This window comes from Oratosquilla oratoria, chromosome 35, assembly GCF_046742065.1.
Source record: "Oratosquilla oratoria isolate Oo_2021 chromosome 35, ASM4674206v1, whole genome shotgun sequence".
Taxonomy (NCBI): Eukaryota; Metazoa; Arthropoda; class Malacostraca; order Stomatopoda; family Squillidae; genus Oratosquilla; species Oratosquilla oratoria.
In genome coordinates, this window is record NC_134811.1 from 24545246 (window position 1) to 24560245 (window position 15000).

General features: G+C 38.3%; 1 protein-coding gene across 1 annotated transcript in view; it reads right to left on the reverse strand.

Annotated features, from left to right (window-relative positions):
- The window catches only part of LOC143018586 (uncharacterized), an 87897-nt gene that overhangs the window by 47806 nt on the left and 25091 nt on the right, over positions 1-15000 (reverse strand). The gene's annotated exons all lie outside the window — the stretch shown is intronic.

Below are 15000 nucleotides of genomic sequence, written 5' to 3' on the forward strand. Positions count from 1 at the left end.
TATTTCTGGTATTTGATTCCTCGTATTTTATATTCTACCAAAACTCTTCCTTCGGGAGGGTGAGGGTGCGTTTTGTCTTTCAAGAGACATCATAAGAGATATAACACTTGAATGAACTTAACATTACAACAAAAATAAATAAACTGACCAATACTCACACCCAGAAATCAGTGGGTGCAAGGCAAATATATTTTTTTCTCCAAGTATGAACGGACAGTCTTCTACGATACCCTGCGGATCTTCATTTGGTTTCTTTGTCTGTCTACCTATCTATCGGTTTACCAATGGCCTCTTCTCCTTATAAGGTAGGTACTCAGCCAAAGTATGCACACACATCAAACCATTCCACTCCCGTCCACCACGTCCACCACCCATATGTTTTCTTCTCATCTTAGCTCCACTTGGATGAAGGGTCACCCCCAGACACCTGCCCATTGCACAGGTCAGAGGCAAGACACAGAACATCCACAGCTGGGCCAACCGGTTCATTTAAACTTGGTCCCTCCCTCCTTGTCCCTTCATGCGGAAAATAGGGAAGGCGAGGAAAAAATCCCTTCGACCTGCGTCAAATTATTATCCTTACACAAACATTCTCCACTCATATCTATCCCCTGCCTTCTCCCTTTCCTGCTCAACAGACATTATCCTCTTGCTCAAAGCCCCTTTCACTCCATCCACCCATTTCATTTTTGGTCTTCCCTTGAAGTTCTGTCTGTTTTCCACAATCTTTTTGTTTATCTTTCCTCAATCATTCTTCACCAATATTCCATCAGCTTTACCAGTTCCCTTTCCACCCTCCCCCTTACCTCTTCATTTATTACATTTTACATTTCTCCTCATTATTCCCTTCTCTTAAGTTTTCCGTCTTATATACCTCCTGAGTCCTACATTGCAACCAATGGACATAGACTCGCTTCTTCCCTTCTCCTACCTCCTTTGCCTCATCATCCTACCATTCAATGCCCTACCTTCCATTCCCTCTCACTCTCCTCGTTCCACATACCATCTTTATACAATTTGTCACTCCCTCCTTGAAACAAACCCATTCCTTTTCTACTTCTACCTCTCTATCCTTCACCCTCTGCCACAATTCTCTCAGCTTCTATTGATATTCCTTCTCATTTTCATTCAATTTGTCTACTCTAAGCACTTCTCTACTTCCACTTTTTTCCTCTTCCTCCGCTCACAAATTTCCTTTCACCAAAATGATCTGACACTCTCTCACTCTCCCTCCTGAAAATATGAACGTGTAGAACTATTCCTATCCTTTCTTTTGATACCACTATATAATCCATTCATGCACTATCAACCACCCTACCAACCACCACCTTTTCCCATGTATATTTATGCCTGACTCTCTTCTTAAACAATGTGTTTGCTATCTTCAACTCACTTTCTACTCGAATTTCCGATATCAACTCTCCACTATAGTTTTTACCTTGAACTCCAACGATACTAATCACTCCATTGGTTCATCCCCTACTCTAGCATTGAAATCCCCCAACACCACTACACCAACATCCCTCCCAAGACTCTCGAAGCACTCATTCAAATCTTAGAAAAAAAATCCCTTTCTTCTTCACTTTCTTCATTGCCAGGCCATATTAAAAATGGCGGGAATAATGTTGGGATGGTTGACTAATGTAGTACAGAGCTCACCGAACCGTAGGGCCTGGACTGAGGTTCTGTTCCTCTCCTTCGTGCAAGCCCTGAGGGTGGGTGGGTACCTCGGTTATGATAGAAGCCCTTCCTCTGAGGTGGTACATGAAGTCTGATGACGGGTCACTTGAAAAATGAACCAACGGCTGAACGTTTAATTAACGGCAGGGTGCACTAATGCCCTAAGAGAGCACTCTCAGTTCTTTCTTCGCGAGCGAACGAACGAGAGAGAGAGAGAGAGGAAGAGAGAGATGTTTACTCAACCTTGCATCATTCGAGGCAAGGTGTTTGCCTAAGGATGACCCAGCTGACCACGAATAGCTGCGTTCCGGCCTGGGAACGATGCCACGCGTGGTGAAATTATCATCGCTGACGCAATGTAAGCAACGCAATCACTCCATTTGTTTTTTACAATCGTTCATGGTCGCGTCTCTTTGAAGTTGAAACGTTAAGATAAATCGAATAAATATGAAGAACTCGTTCACACGCCCCCTCCAGAAGAAGAAAAAGAAGAAATTATACAAGCTACCCCTCTCGAGAGGCAGGACATATACTGTGTATGTATATATGTATGTATGTATTGTAAGTATTGTATATATATATAAATATATATGTATATATATATATATATATATATGTATATATATATATATGTATATATATATGTATATATATATATATGTATATATATATGTATATATATATATATATATATATATATATATATATATATATATATATATATATATACAGAGCTGGGAGCGTTCCTAGGTGCGTTCCTCTTTAGTTTGGCAGCGGTTAGCGCTCCCAAACTATTAACGCAATACAGGTACCGGTATAGTATGTGGCCTACGAAGTTTTTCTTTGGTGTAGTATGTGACCTACCGAACTTTAATTTCGGTATGAACCTGTCTCTTGAGTTTTAATAGTTTGGGAGCGCTAACCGCGGCCAAACTAAAGCGAACCGCACCGAGAAACGCACCTAGTAACGCGCCCAGCTCTCTCTCTCTCTCTCTCTATACATACATACATACATACATACATATATATATATATATATATATACACTCGTATACACACACACACAGCAAAGGACCTTTCCCCTTGTGAGAATGGTGGTTGGCTCAAAGCACTCACCCGCCCACATCATTCGCAGATAAACCCCATTCCAACCCCCCAACCCCCGGGTGCCCATCGCAGCGCCTCGAAGTCAGTGTCACCACCTTGGTCCCCGCCCCACTGCTTGGGTCACAGGCGATGCTGCAAGGCACAGCTCTTCCAAAGTACTTTGTGCCTTACCCTTCTTCATTGTGTATATGGGCATGCCATTCACCACCCTGGTCATCTGGTGTTACCCCAGAGGTTCCCCGTGGTTCTGTGGTGTACATGTACCCCACGAGCATTCTAGCATCGGTGCAAATTGTATGCATTTGGAGTTGGGGTGTATAGGACCTGACGCTGGTATTGACAGGCCAGAAAAGGTCACCGCAATTAGGTCGCGTCTGGTCATGGTGTCGGGTCAACCCCGCATATATATACTGCCTGCCCCGAGTGGGCAGGCCGGTCAGTTAGTCCTCTGTACTTGTACTGGGCCTTCGCGGTCGGTCCCTCAGTTCAGGGACCACGCCACGTCTGCCTCTGACACTCGTATCTTCACTAGAATAAAGTATACAAACGAAACTGAGCATCACTCTCTCCCTGCGTCACCTAGCCCAAGTAACACACTCATATGTTACAGTTCACACGATCACCCTCCCCCCCGTCTCTCTTCTCCTCCTCATCTCGTAACCAACGGATGTATATTTTAAATTCCTGTTTTCTTTTTAGTTTGTTTTTCTTAGCTAATGGTAACAATTCTCAATAAAAGACGTGTTTTATTCATTAGGTTACTAGCTTAGTAATTTGCCAGGTAGTGATCAAATTTCTAATTTGTCATCTCCATTGTTTTGTCATGTATTTACATAATTTTTTTCGTGGGCGTGTGGTCCAAAAAAAAAGAGGTCTGCACTAAATTCTTTCTCAGCCACAATTTTTCTAAACTGATGTTTGATTGCAATTTTCCTTCACTACAGTGGATCTTTATATATTAAGTTTTTAACGCTGGGAATAACCAGCGCTTCTATCCTGGGGGTTTCAAGGAGGGCAGCAGAACGGAGGGAGTGTAGAAACTGAAGCCAATCAACATTCTCTTTTCGATAAGAGATTAATATTCATGAATAAAAGAATAAAGCTGCGTCACTCTGGTCCATGGTGGCGTCAGCAAAGTTATCAAAATGCTTACTACATAGAACTTATGGAATAAACAGATAAAGGATGATAGTCCCTCTTTAACTCCTTTCGTACATTTTTTTTCTTTTTCTTTTTTCCTTGGCTATCAGAGCTCATCCTTCAGTGAGGAAAGAGAACATACTCCCCGTTTTCTTCACATGGATAGAAGCGCTGGTAAAATAGTAATACAGTCCGTTTTCTTTCAGCCAACGAGGGCTCAGCCAACTCCTCTAAGAAGCTGTGGACTGCATAGCCCAGCTGCTCTTCCATATCTTGAAATTCTATACTCACTCATTCACATCTTTATTTATCTATTAATTTATTTACCTTTATTCCTTATTCATGGTTTTATCTATTCATTTATATATTCATTTATTATTCATTCATTTCACCGCATATCCACTCACTTTGTAATGTGGTGGTTTTCTAACCGTATCTTAACTTGGAAATCTATTTCTTGACACGGGATGAATGGTCTCTTCGATCGCTCCTGGAAGATGAGGAAGAGGAAGAGGAGGAGGAAGAAGAGGGAGAGGAGGGAGAGTAGGAAGAAGGGGAGGAAGAGGAGGAAGAGGAAGAGGAAGAGGAAGAGGAGGGAGAGTAGGAAGAGGAGGAGGAAGAGGAGGAGGAGGGTAGGAGTGGTTTCTGGCATGTCTTCATCTTTGCTGTCTATCGTCGTTACCATCATCAGTGGACAAAAACAAATCCAGTCTCGAAGGAGAACCTCGACTACAGGAGGAAGAGATCGATTCTTTCGCCCGGACGTTATCCCGCAGAGTACTACCATCACCACCCCCACCTCTACCAGAACCACCACCTCTACCACCACCCAAAGAAGAGACAAGCATTAATGATAAGATCTCATTCGAAGATAACCAAAGATTATAAAAAATACACCTACGCAGTAAATCAGACACAGAGATTGTATGAGTAGCGCTTCCTATCCTCTAATCATAGTTCTCTCGTGTCCTCCCTCCCTCATTCCTATTAAAAAAAAAAAAAAAAAAAAAAAAAAAAAAAAAAAAAATTAATAATAATAATAATTCTCTCCCCCTCCCCACCCCCCAAAGATGAAGGTGCCCTTTCCGTCATGAGATAGCGAGAGATAAGCGCCAACATAATCATTCTAATCTTGGCAGGGCATTTACCAACTCGAGATAAACATTCCCTCCTCAAATTCTCCCGCTCCCTCCTCCTCCTCCTCAAATTCTCCCACTCCCTCGCAGTATCTAAGCTTTGATCCTGTCACGGTTGACAAGAGATTCTGCTCACCTCTCTTCAACGTCTCATTAATGTTTGTTGTCGTTAACTGTTTACCCGATGTTAAGAAAGGGAGAAAAAATATTCGAAGATTCGTGTACAATCATGCTTACACAAGAGAGCAAGTCGGGGGTTGGTAGGGGGGGGGGAATGGCAAAGCGAGGAGGAGAGAGCGAGAGCAAAAGAGTGGCCGAGTTGAAGACAGATATAATAAATTGATTGCTACAAAAACGTAAATGTTTAGAGTTGGGTTGACTGTTAAAAGGGTAAGAGAAAAAAGAGAGCAAAGATAGAAGAGAGAGAGAGAGAGATAGAGAGAGAAGGAATACTATGACACAGATAATTTTGTAGTTTATCTAAACCAGGGGTTCCCAAATTGGTCGATATCGACCCCCAGGGGTCGATGAGACCGTCCAAGGGGTCGACAGATAGCCAAGGGGTCGAAAGGGGGTCAGTAGATTGCTAGGGGGGTCGATATCGACCCCCCAGGGATCGTTGAAACCATCCAAGGGGACGAAAGAGGTCAGTAGATTACTAGGGGGTCGAAAGGGGTCGGTAAATTACTATGGGGTCGAACGGCAGTCTTTAAAAATAAATGGTTAGCATGAAATGATCCTGTTCTCTTCCCGTACTGAAAGAGTGAGAATAATCAACCAACCAATATCTAAGCTTAAAGAAAACCCATGTCAGTTCACTCTGAGTCGAAAATCCTCCCCATTCTGTGCATGTAGGGAGAATCTCACATACACACATCCACATCGTGAATGAACATCAAGATGAAGAGCTTGTGTAATATTATTGGCTTGAATATTACTTATAGTAATATAATAAAGAATATATATCACATACACACAACCACATCGTGAATGAACATAAAGATGACGAGTTTGTGTAATATTATTGGTTTGAATATTACTTATAGTAATATAATAAAGAATATATAATATCACTCTTAAAGCTATTGGTAAATTATAAATGTTTATTTTATAACACTTATATTTATGTATATGTGAATGTGTCTGTATTATTATTGGAACGCCGTCGCCTTGATGAATGTTGCCATTTAGCCTTTTATATCGGATCAAAATGATGATAACACTATTGATAACTAAAATTATAATAATAATAACAATAATAATAATAACTATAATAATAATAATAATACTAGCATTAATAACAATAAAAACACCAATAACAAACTGACATAATTCGTGAATTAATAGTTTGGGGGTCTATAGAAAATCTTAAACTTTACTAGGGGCTCGATGAGCTGAAAAGTTTGGGAACCCCTGATCTAAACAAATGGACCAGGTAATTGCCTCCCCCGATCAAACACCCACACCCACACACAAACACACACACACACACACACACACACACACACACACACACACAGATACACACACACGCACACACAGAGCTGCCAAGAAGTCCTCTAGTTGCTCCCTTCCCACGGGCGGAGACATCGCTCACGCTGAAGAAGTGGTCCAAACCATGCTCAGACCCCCCTTGCATGAAAATTTCTGGAGAAGGGTTTTGTGTTGGGAAGGGTAATAAAATATATATTATATATTATATTATATATATATATATATATATATATATATATATATATATATATACTCGTGTGTATATATATATATTATATATATATATATTGTATATGTATATATATATATATATATATATATATATATATATATATATATAGTGAATATATATATACTAGCCAAATTACCCGCGCGTTGCTGCGGGCAAATGATGATCATTTTAATATTGATAAAATTTGTGGAGAAAAGTTACACGTATCAATATAAGTCAATGGAAAAGGTAACAAAAATAAAATGTAAAGAGAGTAAAAAAAATCAATTTGAGGAGGGAGACGCTCTTTGGAAATAAAATATACTTATCCAAGTAACCTCGGTTATGGTGAATATATATGGTTTGGGGGGAGTTCGTGAACAGACAGACAGACAGAGGATACTACTTTATCATAGTAGATACATTTAAAAGATAGTTATCCAAGTACCTTGGGTTATAAGGTTTCAGAATATATATGGTTATAGGGGTCTATCTGCAAAAACCTAAGAGGAGTTCGTGAATAATCTCTAACCTAACCACACCCCACCTAACTTTAACCCTTAACCCTAACCAAAATATTTTTTTAGGAATGAAATATAGTTATCCAAGTACCTGGAGTGATAGGGTATCAGAATATATATGGTTATGGGGGTCAATCTCCAAAACACCAGGGGGAGTTCGTCAACAAACAGATAGACAGACAGACAGACAAATGAAAGATAGTTATCCAAGTACCTTGGGTTATAAGGTTTTAGAATATATATGATTATAGGAGTCTATCTACAAAAATCTAGGAGGAGTTCGTGAATAATCTTTAATCTTATCATTGTAGTGGATTATTAACACTACATGGTGAATGTTACTCGGCCGTAAGAGAAGAATTGAAACAAACTTTTAACATCTTAACTGGCCCACCCGCGATATCAAATAAAAATAATAAAAATTTCAACATTTTGTAAATTTATACAATCATTTTACATTTACATGCTTTCTCCTTACAAAGGCTATCATAATTTGTGGCAACATTAATTTCACAAACATAAATAATATCTATGTTTAATCATAGTAATTTTTGTCACAAAAATGCTATGCACGTTATGGGGAAAATACAGTAGTGGCGTGTTACCACACGATACCCCCACATAACTTTAACCCTTAACTCTAGCCAAAATATTTTTTTAAATCAAATATAGTTATCCAAGTACCTTGGAGTGACAGGGTATCAGAATATATATGGTTATGAAGGTCTATCTCCAAAACCCTAGGAGGAGTTCGTGAACAAACAGAGGCTACTACTTTATAGTATAATATATATATATATATTGTATATATATAGTATATATATATATATATATTGTATATATATATAATTGTATATATATATATTGTGTATATATGTATATATATATAGTGTATATATGTATTATATAGTGTATATATGTATATATATACATATATATATATATAGTGTATATATGTATTATATATACATATATATATATTGTGTATATATGTATATATATATATTGTATATATATATATATATATTGTATATATATATATATATTGTATATATATATATATATATATATATATATATATAATTTAGGGTGGTCCATAAAAATTCCTGAATTCCTTTGCTCCCTGGCCTGATTCTGGTTCCATTTAGGTAGAAAACACTGTGTACAAAGTTTGAAGCCAATCAAATAATATTTAGGGGTGGCTCAACAAGTTTTGAGATTTACCCCTGGGAGCAGATGACGAAATGTTGCATCATCTTGTATCATCCACTCAGTTCCACGCTGGTTACATTTGATTGCGTCATATTTGAACTAATCTCGTCTCTGAGAGGTGGCAAAGACACTGTACTATTATCTTTGTATCTTTATTCTTTTCAGATGGCGAAAAAACGTGCTTTTTATCTCATTGAAGAAATGTCCACCACAATTCTGAGGGCCAAGCTCCCCAGCAAGGAGCAAGTGTTAAGTGTATTTTTACATCACCATATGACATTAAACAAAGGCGTTAGTGAAAGTGCATCTATTGTAACAAGTGAAGTAGAAGCTTACTGGAAAAAGGCCAGGCTTCCTGTTCAAAGGAATGAAAAAATTCAAGAAAGAGTAAAGAAATTGTTCAATCAGTGGAAACTTTTGAAGAAAAACAAAGGGAGAGGAGGAAAACAAGAGGCAAATGAAAAAGAATTCCAGGTTGCAATAAAAAACCTATTTGATGTGGCGCATGCCAATGGAATGTCTTTAATTCATATTCAAGAAGACAAAGAATTCTTAATAGCGCAACGAGAACCAGGGCGCCGCGGCTCAATGGGCGCGATGGATAAGAAACTGGACATGGAAGCAAGATCGCAACAGCGAGAAGAACAACTGAAAAGGCGCAGACAAAAACATGTTGCCGAAGCCGAGGCAACTACAAGCCAAGTTCAGCTGGAAGGATCTTCTTCCTCTGCAGAGTCACGTGAAGACTCGTCGACATCTGCGGATTCAGATAACGGACAGAAGAAAACAACTCCACAAACGAAGCGGTTTCGACCTAACAATGTCTGGACCCCAGAGCTTACAGCAGCCCTGGATCGGACAGGGACAACGGATCGCAATGCTCTGTTTGTGGTAACTGAAACCGCCAGAAGTCTGGGACATGATCCTGGCGAGCTCAATATCAGCCGCTCCAGCGTCAAGCGCCATAGAGAAAAGCACCGTCAGCAACAATGGACGGACCTGCACAACGCATTCAAAGCCGAAGGCAAAACATGCATTGTGCATTGGGATAGCAAGTTATTGCCGTCTCTCCTCTGTTCAACCACATCCGTTGACCGCCTTCCAGTTTTGATAACGGCTGTCTCCACTGGAGAAACACAACTTCTTGGTGTACCAAAACTGACATCAGGAACGGGCGAGAATCAAGCTGCAGCAGTTTATGAACTGTTACAGGAATGGTGTTTGGATGAAAAGGGGACGTCGAGCAGGAGCGTGCATTCTTCTAGAACAGAGACTCCGTCGCACAGTCCTTAATTTGGCATGCCGCCATCACATTTACGAAATGATTCTTGGTGCAGTATTCTCTACATGCTCTGGAGCTTCCTCGGGTCCCGATGTCCAACTCTTTCGTCGGTTCCAAAAGAATTGGGGTTCCCTTGACAAGTCCAACTATCAAACTGGAAAAGACTTGGAGGTGCTGCAACCTGACAGGGATCGCATCATGAAGTTTGCGGAATCCAAGTTGGCACAGGGCAATCACCGAGATGATTACCTGGAATTCTTGGAGTTAACGATTGTCTGCCTTGGAGGGAATCTTCCTAGTTTCAATTTCAAGAAACCCGGAGCTTTCCATCATGCTAGATGGATGGCAAAAGTCTTGTGCTGTCTCAAGATCTGGATGTTCCGAGGACAACTCAAAGATCTTACCCAACGGGAGGAGTCCTGTGTTCGTGATGTGAGCATTTTCTCCATCCTGATTCATGTGGAAGCCTGGTTTTCTGCCCCTGATGCCGCAGTTGCTCCTCGAACAGATTTGGAGATGCTGAAGAAACTACACTCTTACCACAATGACCGTGTTGGAAGAGCGGCCAGAGACAAACTGCAACAGCATCTGTGGTATGTGTCAGAGGAGCTTGTGGCACTGTCACTGTTCGATGAAGCTGTTTCAGCACCGACAAAGCGGACCATAGTGTCGGCCATGATCCCAGCAGAATCAGATGAACGCGATAAGGATGATGACGAAGACGAAGATCCCCCAAAGCGAGTCGAATTGAAAAGTTCCATGATTCCACCACTTGAATGTTTTGCAACTCGCAAGTCAATCCGTTTCCTGAAACACCTCGACATCAACAGTGATTTTCTTAATGCAGACCCAGAAGACTGGGAAGAGAATGCATCATTCAAAGAAGGTCTGAAGAAAGTAAAAAATCTTCCAGTGATCAACGATGTGGCTGAGCGAGGGGTCAAACCCATTGAGGAGTTCAACGGCCGTCACACCACAAAAGAAGAGCAACTCCAGTTCCTTCTGGGTGTTGTCTCGCAACAACGTAAAATGTTCCCCACATCGTCAAAGTCCTTACTAGCATCTGGATCACATTGAGTGCTTGGCAAACATGATACCCCCGTCTATGAGCGGATAATACCAAGTGGTCTGACGAACCCTGGGGGGATCCAGGGGCCTGCTGGATAAGGACCTTGAGCCACCCCTAAATATTATTTGATTGGCTTCTAACTTTGAACACATTGTTTTCTACATAAGTGGAACCAGAATCGGGCAAGGGAGCAAAGAAATTCCTACTTTTATTTTTCACCTCTATGGCAGTGGACCACCCTAATATATATATACTGTATATATATATATATATATATATATATATATATATATATATATATATATATATATATATATTAAATATATATATATTTGTATACATACATATATATATATATATTTGTATATATATATATATATATATATATATATATATATATATATATGCAAGCAATCACATCACCGTGATACAAAAATGCAAAATAACCACAGGAGAAAGGAAACTTGTAGACAGTAAGTACTTTCGTATATTACATCTTCAGACTAAATGACAGAGATACAGAGTTGGGTTTAAATATAAGGATTCTGTCATTTAGTCTGAATATGTAATATACGAAAGTACTTACTGTCTACAAGTTTCCTTTCTCCTGGGGTTATTTTATATATATATATACATATATATATATATATATATATATATATATATATATATATATATATATATATATATATGCTGAGACATTCTGACAGGTTGACGTAAGCGGAGTAGGAAACACAGGAGTCTTAGTCTTGAGTTTATTCCTGACTAGTTTCGCAGGTATGCTTTTTCAAAGGAATGGTGTACAAATAGGCTGTGGGCATTTTATACATGGGGTGGACCTCACTACCTCCCCGTGTTACCAAAGTTGGTGACAAGTGTGAACATTACATATTCATTGTGGCAAATGTAATAATAATGATAAAGTTTAACAAGTGGTAAATATGATGTCACTAATAATAACAATGAAAATATTAATAGTAATTGTAACAGTAATGACCGTAACTAAAATAGTAATAATAGTAATAGTAATAATAAAAATATATACAAATGATAATAGTAATGATAATAATGGTGATGATAATAAAAATGAAAAATATTTTATAATAATAACACTAATAATAATAATAACAATAATAATGTTGAAAATAAAGTGATTAATAATATTAAGAATATATCAAAATAATCATGATAAAAAGAAGAGAATAGTAAGGATAAAGATGTGGTGAAGGATATCAAGTGGTGAAGGATATGTATACAAAATTCCTTGCAATGGATGCGACTGTGCATACTATGGAGAGACATACAGAGGACTCAACAACAGACTCAGGGAACACAAAGCAGACATTAGACATCATCGAGAAACAAACGCTCTAGTTAACCACATAAACACAGAGGGACACCTACCGAACTGGGAGGGATCCACCATTCTAGCCAAAGGACTACACAAGAAACAAAGGAAAATAATTGAATCACTTTACATTGCCAACCACAAAAACACAAAACAAGAGAACTGGTGACTTAAAATGGACAAAATCTACCGCGACACTTGCCCTCCAAGAATGGCTTCCCAGACTCTAAGTAGATACCTTTTTTTCACTTCTGCCTACCCTTTCTAGCTTTCTTCCTTTTACTTTGACGTTTCTTCTTATACCATGCTACCATACTTTATTTCACATGCTACCAATTCACGTATCCTTCACCACTTGATATTTTCATCATTATCCTTACTATTCTCTTCTTCTTATCATGATTATTTGGTTATATTTTTAATATTATTAATCACTATTTATTTTCAACATTATTATTATTATTATTACTATCATTATTGTTATTGTTATTATTATAAAATATTTAAATTTTCATTATCATCACCATTATCATTTTTATTTATAAATTTTTATTACTACTATTACTGTTATTACTATTTTTGTTACTGTCATCACTGTTACAATTACTATTAATATTTTCATTGTTGTTATTTGTGTTATCGTATTTACCACTTTATCATTATTATTACATTTGCTCTTTCCTCATTGAAGGATGAGCTCTGGTAGCCAAGGAAAAAAAATGCACGAAAGAAGTTAAAGAGGGACTATCATCCTTTATCTGTTTATTCCATGTAGTCAGCATTTTGATGACTGTGCTGACGCCACAATGGACCAGAGTGACGCAGCTTTATTCTTTCATTCATGGAAATTAATCTCTTATCGAAAAGAGAATGTTGGTTGGCTTCAGTTTCTACACTCCCTCCGTTCTGCTGCCCTCCTTGAAACCCCCAGGATAGAAGCGCTGGTTATTCCCAGCGTTAAAAACTTAATATATAAAGATCCACTGTAGTGTAGGAAAATTGCAATCAAACATCAGTTTAGAAAAATTGTGGCTGAGAAAGAATTTAGTGCAGACCTCTTTTTTTATGGACCACACGCCCACGAAAAAAATTATGTAAATACATGACAAAACAATGGAGATGACAAATTAGAAATTTGATCACTACCTGGCAAATTACTAAACTAGTAATCTAATTAATAAAACACGTCTTTTATTGAGAATTGTTACCATCAGCTAAGAAAAACAAACTAAAAAGAAAACAGGAATTTGAAATATACATCCGTTGGTTACGAGATGAAGAGGGGAAGAGAGAGGGTGATCGTGTGAACAGTAACATATGAGTGTGTTACTTGGGTTAGGTGACGCAGGGAGAGAGTGATGCTCAGTTTCGTTTGTATACTTTATTCTAGTGATGATACGAGTGTCAGAGGCAGACGTGGCGTGGTCCCTGAACTGGGGTACCGACCGCGAAGGCCTAGTGACGCGCTAAAAGTACAGAGGACTAACTGACCGGCCTGCCCACTTAGGCCAGGCAGTATATATATGTGGGATTGACCCGACGCCATGACCAGATGCGACCTAATTGCGGTGACCCTTTCTGGCCTGTCAATCCCAGCGTCAGATCCTATATACTCCAACTCCAAATGCATACAATTTGCACCGATGCTACAATGCTCGTGGGGTACATGTACACCACAGAACCACGGGGAACCTCTGGGGTAACACCAGATGACCAGGGTGGTGGATGGCATGCCCGTATAGACACTGAAGAAGGGTAAGGCACAAAGTACTTTGGACGAGCTGTGCCTTGCTGCATCGCCTGTGATCCAAGCAGTGGGGCGGGGACCAAGGTGGTGACACCGGCTTCGAGACGCTGCAATGGGTCCCCGGGGGGGGGGGGGGTTGGAATGGGGTTTATCTGCGAATGATGTGGGCGGGTGAGTGCTTTGAGCCAACAACCATTCTCACAAGGGGAAAGGTCCTTTGGTGTGTGTGTGTGTGTGTGTGTGTGTGTGTGTGTGTATACGAGTATATATATATATATATTATTACTATCATCATTGTTATTGTTATTATTATAAAATATTTAAATTTTCATTATCACCATTATTATCATTATTATCTATATATATTTTTATAGTTACTATTACTATTATTACTATTTTGTTACTGTCATCACTGTTACAATTACTATTAATATTTTCATTGTTATTATTAGTGTCATCACTTGTTAAACTTTATCATTATTATTACATTTGCCACAATGAATATGTAATGTTCACACGTATCACCAACTTTGGTAACACGGGGAGGTAGTGAGGTCCACCCCATGTATAGAATGCCCACAGCCTGTTTGTACACCTTATTCCTTTGAAAAAGCATACTTGCGAAACTAATATGGAATAAACTCAAGACTAAGACTCTTGTGTTTCCTACTCCGCTTACGTCATATATATATATATATATATATATATATATATATATATATATATATATATATATATATATATATCACAAACATGTAAATATATACACATATATTATATATATATATATATTATATATATATTATATATATATATATATATATATATGTATATACAGTACATATATACAAAAAAATAACCAACAAATAAGTAATAATGAAAATATATGAAATAAATAAAATAACGAAACAATTAAAGAAATAAAATAAAGAAATAAAATAAACAAATAAACATAAGTAGAATAGAATTAAACTAAATAATGAATCAATAAATCAATCAATAAAATGACTGTTCGCCACCCAAACCGGCGTTCAGTAATCAACACTTGATACA